The sequence below is a fragment of the Semicossyphus pulcher genome, unplaced genomic scaffold, assembly GCF_022749685.1.
Source record: "Semicossyphus pulcher isolate SPU_LCO1_2020_fin unplaced genomic scaffold, fSemPul1.0.p SCAF_12, whole genome shotgun sequence".
NCBI classification, from domain to species: Eukaryota; Metazoa; Chordata; class Actinopteri; order Labriformes; family Labridae; genus Semicossyphus; species Semicossyphus pulcher.
The window spans coordinates 7,402,389-7,411,884 of NW_027211626.1; positions in this window are offsets into that span (position 1 = coordinate 7,402,389).

Sequence of the window (9,496 nt, forward strand, 5' to 3'; positions counted from 1 at the left end):
CCCAGGTTACATAAATGATCTAGCTGGATTTCTGTTAGCGTTATAAAAACACATGGATGACAGTGACAGTGAACATGCTCGCAGTGTTAGCTGTAACACTGATTAATAAACGTTGAAGACAGAGAGTTTGGAAAGAGAGGATCTGGAGCCGTCTTTGGCTCCCGCAGCGCCAGAGGCAGGGTGCCTACGCCAATTTATGCTGTTTCCTGATTGGCTGAAGTGAAATAGTGACATCATTCTGTTCTAAAACTGCATTTGGAGATTTGACAAGTCAAATCTTTTGCAACTCCACGCAACGGCTTCAGACGCTCTGCAACTAATCAGTTGTGCAACAAAGTGTTTTGTTGCATTGTGAATCATTGATCTGAACTGGGCTTAAGTTCAAAACGTTTTAACTGCAACATTCTGAAGATATTTTCAGGATGTTATTGAGGCCTGGGACGTCAGAACGTGATTTATAAAACGTTCCTGAAATGTGATTTGAACTTTCTCACTGCGACTTCCTGAAAATGTTTTCAGCGAACGTTCTCCTGCTATTGTAAGGAAAATTCTGGGAACCAAATAACCATTACCAGAACATCTCACGTAACTTTCTCAGAACGTTCTTAGAACAACAAGTTTCCAGCTGCGTTGGAATACTTGTCCTTTTTATTCCTCTCTTACATCCACTCTGCACCTTTCAACATATTTTCATTTTCCATGTATTTGTACGGGTTACATTCTGTGACGCCCAGACGCCTCAACATGTCTGTACTCGGTCTTTGAGCAGTCACCAGCGATCTTTCCAATTAGATCTTTTTCTGTTACTTATTAATACTCGACTGATTGACATCAGCACATTTGACAGTTCCAGTCTCTTAATGTTTTTGCTGGAGTGAGCAAATTCCTCCACGGATCCTCCACCCAGTGAGTCATTCAGTCAGTGAATGAATTATGTCAAGTATGTTTTCAAACCAAATAACGTATTGGAGGAAAAATACCGTGTACTTCACTACCAATTCAGTCGTTTTACAAGGTGTTTATAGGGCAGTGTACTGGAAGGATACAAAACGGTATGATAATACAGCTGTTAAGATTACATTGTGCTGCGCTATCTTGTGATACTTTAAGCATGGTGAGATTAGGGCTGTGACCGTTCTAAATTTTTCTAACCACGGTGAAACACTAACGCCCCCTCGCAGCTCGGCGGTTAACCACCGCCCCAGCCCAGTGCCGCATCAAGCCACTTCAAATGGCGCTTAAAAGACGGAGAAAAAAACGTTGATTATCATCGGGGTTTTTTTAACTTTATTACTATCTATAAAGCCAACACAAGCAGCTTCCCGTCCCTCCTGTCACTCACTTTGGTGTGATTTCTTTATCCTTCATCCTGATCAACTGACGTTCGGAGACTGAGCTGCCATTCTTGTGTGCTGATCGTTTACCTTGTTCCTCACGCAGCTAAACATACCGGCCTTTTTAGCGCCTTTCTCAGACATAAGCTCAGATTGACTATTTTGTTTTTCACTCTCTTCAACAGAGAAGAATCTCACTGCTGCTACTCCTGATTGTTCTTCTGCAAACCTCATAGAATTCAGCTCCTACTGTTTTCTCCGTGCTGCCACAGCAACCTGTAAATGTGACGTGTGGCTTTTCAGTGAAGGGAAAAAAACGGTGCTTCACTGCTAATGTTGGAACATTTTTTGATGAAGTGTTCACATTTTATTTCAGTTAATTTATTGAAAATTAGATTTTGAGTTGGCAAGCTATAGGTCTACGGTATTCTGCCACATGGAATACATTGTAAAACCACTTGAAACTCAATTAATTAATCTCATTAAATGCATTAAAACACAAAATGAGAGAACTAGAGGTGTCGTTTTTTATTTACCTGGTTGCAGAACTGACTGCTGGAAATCTATCACTTAAAATGTGAGTTGCTAATGCTCGTCTTGTTCTCTTATGTGTTCTTTAAGTGTTGTCCCTTTTTGTGTTTTTCTATCTATAACTATGTGTTTTATACGCTGCTTCAAGGACTCCCTTGAGTCTGTTCATCTCAATGGGACTTTTCCTGGTTAAATAAAGATTATAATAATAATAATAATAATAATTAGAAACAAACTGGGTCCACTCCGCAGTTGGCGTCACAGTACTGCGGTCATGAGCTTACCGTCACAGCCCTATAGGTGAGATGTTGTGATTTCCTGATCTAATTTTTGGAAAACTGTCACAGTATGAAGAGCCCATGCAATCAGAAGAATGTGATCTATCATCACAGTCACTGTAACACCACATCACTGCTCTTTGTTCAATCTGTGCAAAAGGAATAAACATTGGCCTCTAACAGCACAACATAAAACTGAAACAGGGATTTTGAGAATCGATACAGTAACAAGTTTTTTAGTTTCATTTCAAGTAGCTCATTTGTCTGTGGAGGCTCTCAGTCGTCCAGGTCATGGTAACTCTGAGCTTAATCCAAAAGGCAGCTGGACTTGTTAAAGTTCTCGAGGACGTTTCACCTCTCATCCAGAAGGCTTCTTCAGTTCTAAACTGACTGGTGGACGGAGCTAGAAATATAAGCCTCTGAAGGTCATTAGTGTGCTAATAGACGTGTAACCAAGGGTGAGTCGTTAACCCTGAGCTGTGGCCTGAGTCGTTAGTACCCTCTGGTGTTGATGGGACGTTAGCCTCACGTGATCATGAGCGTGAGCTCGGCTGTTTGGACAGAGAATTCAACACCGCAACAACACTGCGAGTATTTCACTTCAAAATAAAGTCAAGCTGCAACAGTTAGGTTTGGATTTGGCCACATATATACACACCTTTGTTTTGACTCCAGGTCACTAATCCCATTTAATCTGTCTTGCCTTCCTGGTAGCCGATACAAACCTTGGTAGGTAAAGCACTCTACACTGTTTCTTATAGCTGCTGAAGGAAAGGCCAGAATAAGAATAAAACCCTTCAATAAACCGCAGAATGATGTATTTACAAATGGAATATCTAAGTATTGTGTATGTAGGTGTGTTTTTCAATGGAGGTATTGGAGAGTACATGATGTTTTCATCGTTTTAACATCCAGCCATGTGTCTCAAACTGCCTCCAAAGTGGAGAAGAATTGCAATGTGACTGCTCCAACTCAATCTCAGAATGTTGGCCAGTTTTCTTTCTGTTCACAGAGATTATTTACAGACATCTCTGAGCAATCAATTAGTTGGTTAAAGCAAAGAAATCTCCATCCCTCCTGAAGCCTCCTGGCTGCATTAAAACTTTTTTGTTATGTTTCCCATCCATCAAATCAAACTTGAAGTGGCAGAGTGTGAGAGGAGTAAGAAGTGACCCTTCTTGGTACCGATCTGTGTCCCACACTGACTCAGTGACACAATGACACTGTGACAATGACATTCAAGGCCTGTCAGCCGGCCTGTTGCACTGGGGTGATAAGGTTAGACCCACAGAACACACACACAAGCAATACAACACGGGCGTGGGGAAAAGAGGGACAGAAGAGGCAAAGGGAAAGAACGAGGGGGGAGAGGGGACTGGATAAGAAAACACCCAGGCTGCTCTCTGGGGACTTTGGCTCTCGGAAACAATCACATTGGCCTCAGTGTCTCCTCTGCAGTGGAAAATGAATAAATTAATAGGTGGAGTAGAAGGCCTCCCATGGGCCGGGTCCTGAAGCCATATGTGAAGGCCATCAGTGTGTCCCAAACCTGCTGTTTCCCCACTGAACCAACATGTCAGCGTGGAGATTTACAGCTGCATGGAAAGCAGTGACACACACACGCGGACACACACACAAACACGTGCCCACGCTCCGACGCCTTCACACACAAAATCATCAAAGCAGTTATAGTCATGAGAAGGCGCAGCCAAACACAATTCATGAGTATTAATTCAGAGAAGTTCCAGGATGCAAATGCGCAGTGAAAAACGAATACTGGAACAAACACACGAGTGGAAACAAGAGTTAACACTCTTCACACACACACACGCACACACACTTGACCGGCGCAGAGATTTACACCTATTTGGAAAGACAAGCATCAGCTAATAAATAAATCTTTTCCCCGGAGACGCATTGACCCTCCTCTCTCTCTTTTTGTCAGCAGAGGTCAAGGTCAGGCAGGGATGAGTGGAAGGTCAGAGGGCGGTGAAAGTTTGTTAGTGTGTGTGTTTGTGCACAGTTTACACACAGACAGAGTGAAAGCCCCCTCTGTGTGCAGCCTCCATGTTTTGGCAGCCAGGTCACGACCTCTGACCCCATCAGAACCTGAGAGACAAGGCCGTCTCGTCAGGTGGGACGGTGGCCACTAATTGACATAATCTCCCATCTCCCACTTGTCAGGCTCTTTTCACACAGGGCGGGCTAATCAGTGTAGCTCAGCGCGGGTGTGTGGCATCTGCTATTGTTAGGGGGAAACAGCCCCGGTGCCTTTGTGAGCTCTGCCATCGAGTGTCCTCCTTTCTGTCCCAGAGGTCTGAACACAATGGGTCCTTAAAAGGCGCACAGATCCCCTGATTTAAGTCGAAATGCTTTCACAATTTAAATGGTGTGAGCTGATTAAGCTGTTGTGAGAAAACTTGGAAGCAGTGTTCATTTCATTAACGAAAATTATGACGAAACAATCCTTTTTTTCCCATGTTGAAGACGAGCTAAGAATAGATCGTTGATAATAAAAACTCTGATGACATGTATGTTTTGTTTTTTTGTTAACGAGACGAGACGGGAGTAAAATGTGCTCACAGAAAAAGGGCGCGTTGTTTGGCGCTTCTTGCGCACAAAAAGGAGCGATCACCGGCTTTCTGCTTCAGTCAGACTGTTTACATGAGAAGTGATGATGAACATATAAAACTTTAAAGCTAAACTCAGACTGCTGCTGTAAATAAGGCAAGAGAGGAATGTGCAGTATGTGCTACTGTAGCTGCACGACTTCGTTCTGTCTTTACATGCATAACGTTACGTTCCAGAAGTTTCCATATATACATATATATATATATGAGCTCATATGAGGATCTTTATTACCCATGCAGAACATCATTAGGAAACAATTAATGTAAACGGATGAAAGGACTTTGCAGAGACTGAACCTGTGTCAGGCTAATTGATTTAGTTTAAACAGAGAAAACGTTTTGACTAAAAGTAATGACTGAAATGTGATGACCTTTTTAATGACTAAAACTGGACTAAAACTATAAAGGGTAAAAATGACTAAAATGTGACTTATAAGCATTTTCCTCTTCAGACTAAGACTAAATCTAAAATAGCAGCCAGAATTAACAACTTTGGTCCCCTCTACAAATTGTGTTGATCTGATCAGGCAAACTGTAGGGATGCTTGTGTCATGCATACAAAATTAATGGCTTTTTGGCTAAAAGAGAAAAAAAAGGGTTGAGCTGGAGGAGAAGTTGCTTTACAAATAAATAAATATAAACAGAAAAGAAAGGAAATAAAAATGTGTTTGACTTGTGGGTAAATTATACACTCTGCTGTCTTATTCAAGTATGTTTCGTCTGTCAGTACTTATGTGATAAAAGGCTCCCTTTCTCTGTCCTGAGTGGATGCAAATGAAAAGAATTAAGAGTATTGTTGCAGTCACATTGTCTTGAAAAAGCAGCCCCTGCATGCCCCTCCTCCATTACTGTGTATGTTGTTTTGTAATCACGCTGCAGGCATGTCTGCAGAGTGCCAAGTGGAGCAGGTCAGCACCAAAAGTTCAAATTTGTTGACCTTTGGTGGGCGCAGTCAAGCTTTTGAGAACTGCTTGACCTGAAAGATGAGCGAAAACTGAACTACTTTTGTTTCTGAATTTCAAAAACTTTACAACAAAAATAATACAGATATTTGCATAGTTGAATATCAGCATGAAGATGGAGCTACAAGGTCTACGATCTATGGCTACCATCATTTGAAGTGAGGACACAAGCTGTGCGTCAGCCTGCATGTATGCAGACCATCTGTGTAAAAACATGGACGACATGACAGATCCCTAAAAGTGAAGCCAAAACATTTCGAGCGCCCCCTGCTGGCTGGCTGCAGTATAGGTCATAAAGCCCGCCTCCTCAATGTTAACAGATGGGACATGAGTCAAACTATAAAATCTAAATACACGTCAAATACACTTTTGTCAAACATGGTTTCTGTCTTTATAGTTAGTTCTTATCATGTTGATTTACGTCCAAGTGTTCATTTTTCTGACAAGTTTACTTAATAAGTTATTTGATGCTGTAAAAAGGATGATTGACAGCTCTGTTGACAAATCAGGCTCCTGCAGCCGATCTGTTCTGGATTAACAGAGTAGAGGCGGATCAGCGAGAGGAAACATAACTAACACTAACACTGCAGTCATTAAACTTTCCATATGTGTTAATAGCTCAGTCTGCAGCTGTAGTAAGTTAAACGTGTTGTGTTTTGGTAAGAGGAAGAAGCGGTACGTCAATACGGCGGCTCCACCGGCTGATGTCTCCAGCACAGACTCTGGCTCCAAATGCAAAAGATGGCATCATCTGCTCCGGGGGTATTTTGGTAGTTTTATACCTAGTGAGTTGTACCATGATCAAAATGATACTTACATGAGTGTTTTTCTTTTAATTGGCCTTGTTTTGGGGTCTGTACTTAAGCCTGTTTTTACCTCCTGCTCAGACTTTCAACCCTCTGCACCTCCTCAGCCTCGGGCCAGCACACTTCTCTCCCTGATGAAGATGCATAGTCCTAACTTATTCACTCTGACTCACAGCCAATTACTTCTGTCATTGTGTCATTATTACCGACCCCTTTTCTGCAACTCGCACGTCTCCTCTGCCAGGCTCTGCTTGTAATGAATCCAAGGATATCATCACAAAGGCCCCAGAGACGACAGAACACACATTCGTCCGGGAACTGCAGGACAGAGGACACTCCCAAAATCTACAGCAGTCAGTTGACAGGGTGGTGATGCGCTTGTTTGGCACAGACGCTGAAATGATGAGATTATCCATATCTCTGGTTTTGTCCACAATGTCTCAAACGTAAGACAGAAATATTTACCTAAAGCCTCCTGCAACAAATACTCACATAAATCTGCTAACCGATGTACTTTACTGTTTCCCCCTGGTATTTGTTCTTGGTGTGAATACAGACTGCTCACACTTTATCATCTGATTCCTCTCCATGAGCAGATTGTTCGCCCAAAAAACGGTCTGTACTTTCCTCCGCTGCCTAAAACAATAACCCCACCAAATGCAGCTCCAGCGAGCCAGCTCCAGAGCAATCTCTCCTCTGCGTTTGAAGTGTTTATGGACATTAATGATCCAACTTTTCAAAGAGCAGCACATGTTTGGCATAGCGGAGCACTCGGGCAGGAGGAGAAAGCATGTTCCTCTGGAAAATGTTGCTTCAGAGGAGTTGTGTTGTTTTGTGTTGTGTGGTGCGAGGGCTGTGTGGTCGGGGTCGAGTGAGCGACCCTGGGATGCTGAAATGTCAACTGTCTGACTGCAGAGACATGGAGACATGCAACAGAACACAGGTGTGAACGTACAAGTGAGAGCATCTGAGGGGGAAACACAGATGTACAGATATCTGAAAGAGTTTTCACAATAATCAGTCTGCTTCAACAGATTGAAATCCTCCGAGTTTATAAAAAGTATGAAATGTAGCCCATGTTGACACCTTCATATTGCTTGTTTTGTCAGAACAATAGTGCAAATTTAACAACGATGTGAAACAGAAAAAGGAAGAAGAATTACACAATAAGACTTATGACAGAAAAAGAACGAAATCCTTTCCCAATTTGTCAGCGAAAATGCTGGTTTGAGGTGCTCTTGAGTTTGGATTTGCTGTTTTCTTCTGTATCAGCCCTTTTTTACACTGCGTTTTCCGCCTCAGCGCCATAACAAGGCGCCGTCCTCATGCCACGTTTGTCATTTTACATTGGACCGGCGTTGCCGAAGCAAAACGTGCACCAGGTGTAAACAAACAGCACGTGCTTTAAATACACACACTCTGCTGTTACGCCCTGCCGGCTCCGCTGTTAATAGTGACACCGTTTCGCCTCTATTACTACCTCCGATGCCGGCTCAGAGGTGGAACGACTTCGCCCCACCATCAAGCCTCTGTGCGTTCTATATAGAAGACAAAACGTAACAAAGGCGTAATAATCCCACCTTGAACTGGCAGTGTAAAAAGCCCTATTGTCAGTTTAATATTGTTTTCTATGTAACCGTTGGTCGGATGAAAGAAACCATACGTCATCTTGGGCCCTGTTTTTTTTTTTTTTTTTACATTTTTAGAATCAAGTTATTGAAAAATCACAACAAGTTAATTCATAATGAAAATAACTTTTTGCATTCTTAACCTTTGTATGTACAGACTGAAAGACAGAGAGTAAGCAGTCAGTGAAACAGTTATAAGCAGCACAGAGCTCTTCAGGCCGACTGAGCCAGATGTAAATGATTCTGGGTTTCTTGTTCTCCGCTCAGGAAACTTGATGTTGGAAACTTGTGATCCTCTTCACAACATACAGATCAAAGGCACTGAATCCTGCTCACTGTCTGCCATACATGGAGTGTTTCTCATACGTATGAACACAGATCTGTGGCCAAGACAAGCACAAGGTCAGCCGGTTCAGCAGAGCAACCCTCTGTTGCTTTAATATATGGATTTAATATGTGTCTCTTTTACCTTTAATCTGTGGCAATACGTGACAGTTTCAGTGTGCATGTGCGCCTCTGCTTCAGACATCAGAGTCTGAGGGATGAGAGACACAGAGCAGAGCTTCCTGGAGGCCTTTAATAGAGACAGAGAGGACGCAGGTTTTCAGTCAGACTTCTCGAGTCCTCAGTGAATCTATGAGAGGGCTTGAAGGCTTTTTTTTAAACAGGGAAAATTCATGCGACTTCCAAAGTATATTCTAGACTAAAAACACTAACATAAACAACAGGAGAAAGGCTGAAAGAATACACAGAGAAAAAACATATTTCTTTAAAAAAAATGGTGTTAAAATGTGTTTTTTTCTTCTGAACTACTGAACACCCCCCTCACGTGTGGTAAAAAGCCCCAGCTGAAACTAATACGGTGGAACAGACCCTCGGCATGTTTCATGTGTAGATACAGTAAAGGCACGAGCAGCTGAAAGCACTTAAATCAATCGTACAGTGATGAAGTCATCGCTCTGCGGATTGCTTAAAGAGCCGAAACGATATGCAAACGCTGTGAAGGCGGCACACGGTGACAGAGTCAGTTTGGACTGATCATTTAAAGCTTCTCGTGTCATCCAAACACACTTCAATATACCCCGACCTTTTATAATAACTTACAGGACACTTAAAGCCCTTTAAACAACATTATATTCCAGAGTTTCTGGTGTCATATCACAGCGTTGTGTCTTCAGGTGGGTCAGGATGAAGCTAAATAAGCAGCATGGATTTTGTAGCTTATATTCAATAAAAACGTGAAGCCCTGAGGGCCAGGTGCTGTATATAGATGTGTCTTTGTTTAATGGCCGTGTCTCCGCTAATACATATTTCATTATGCCGCATG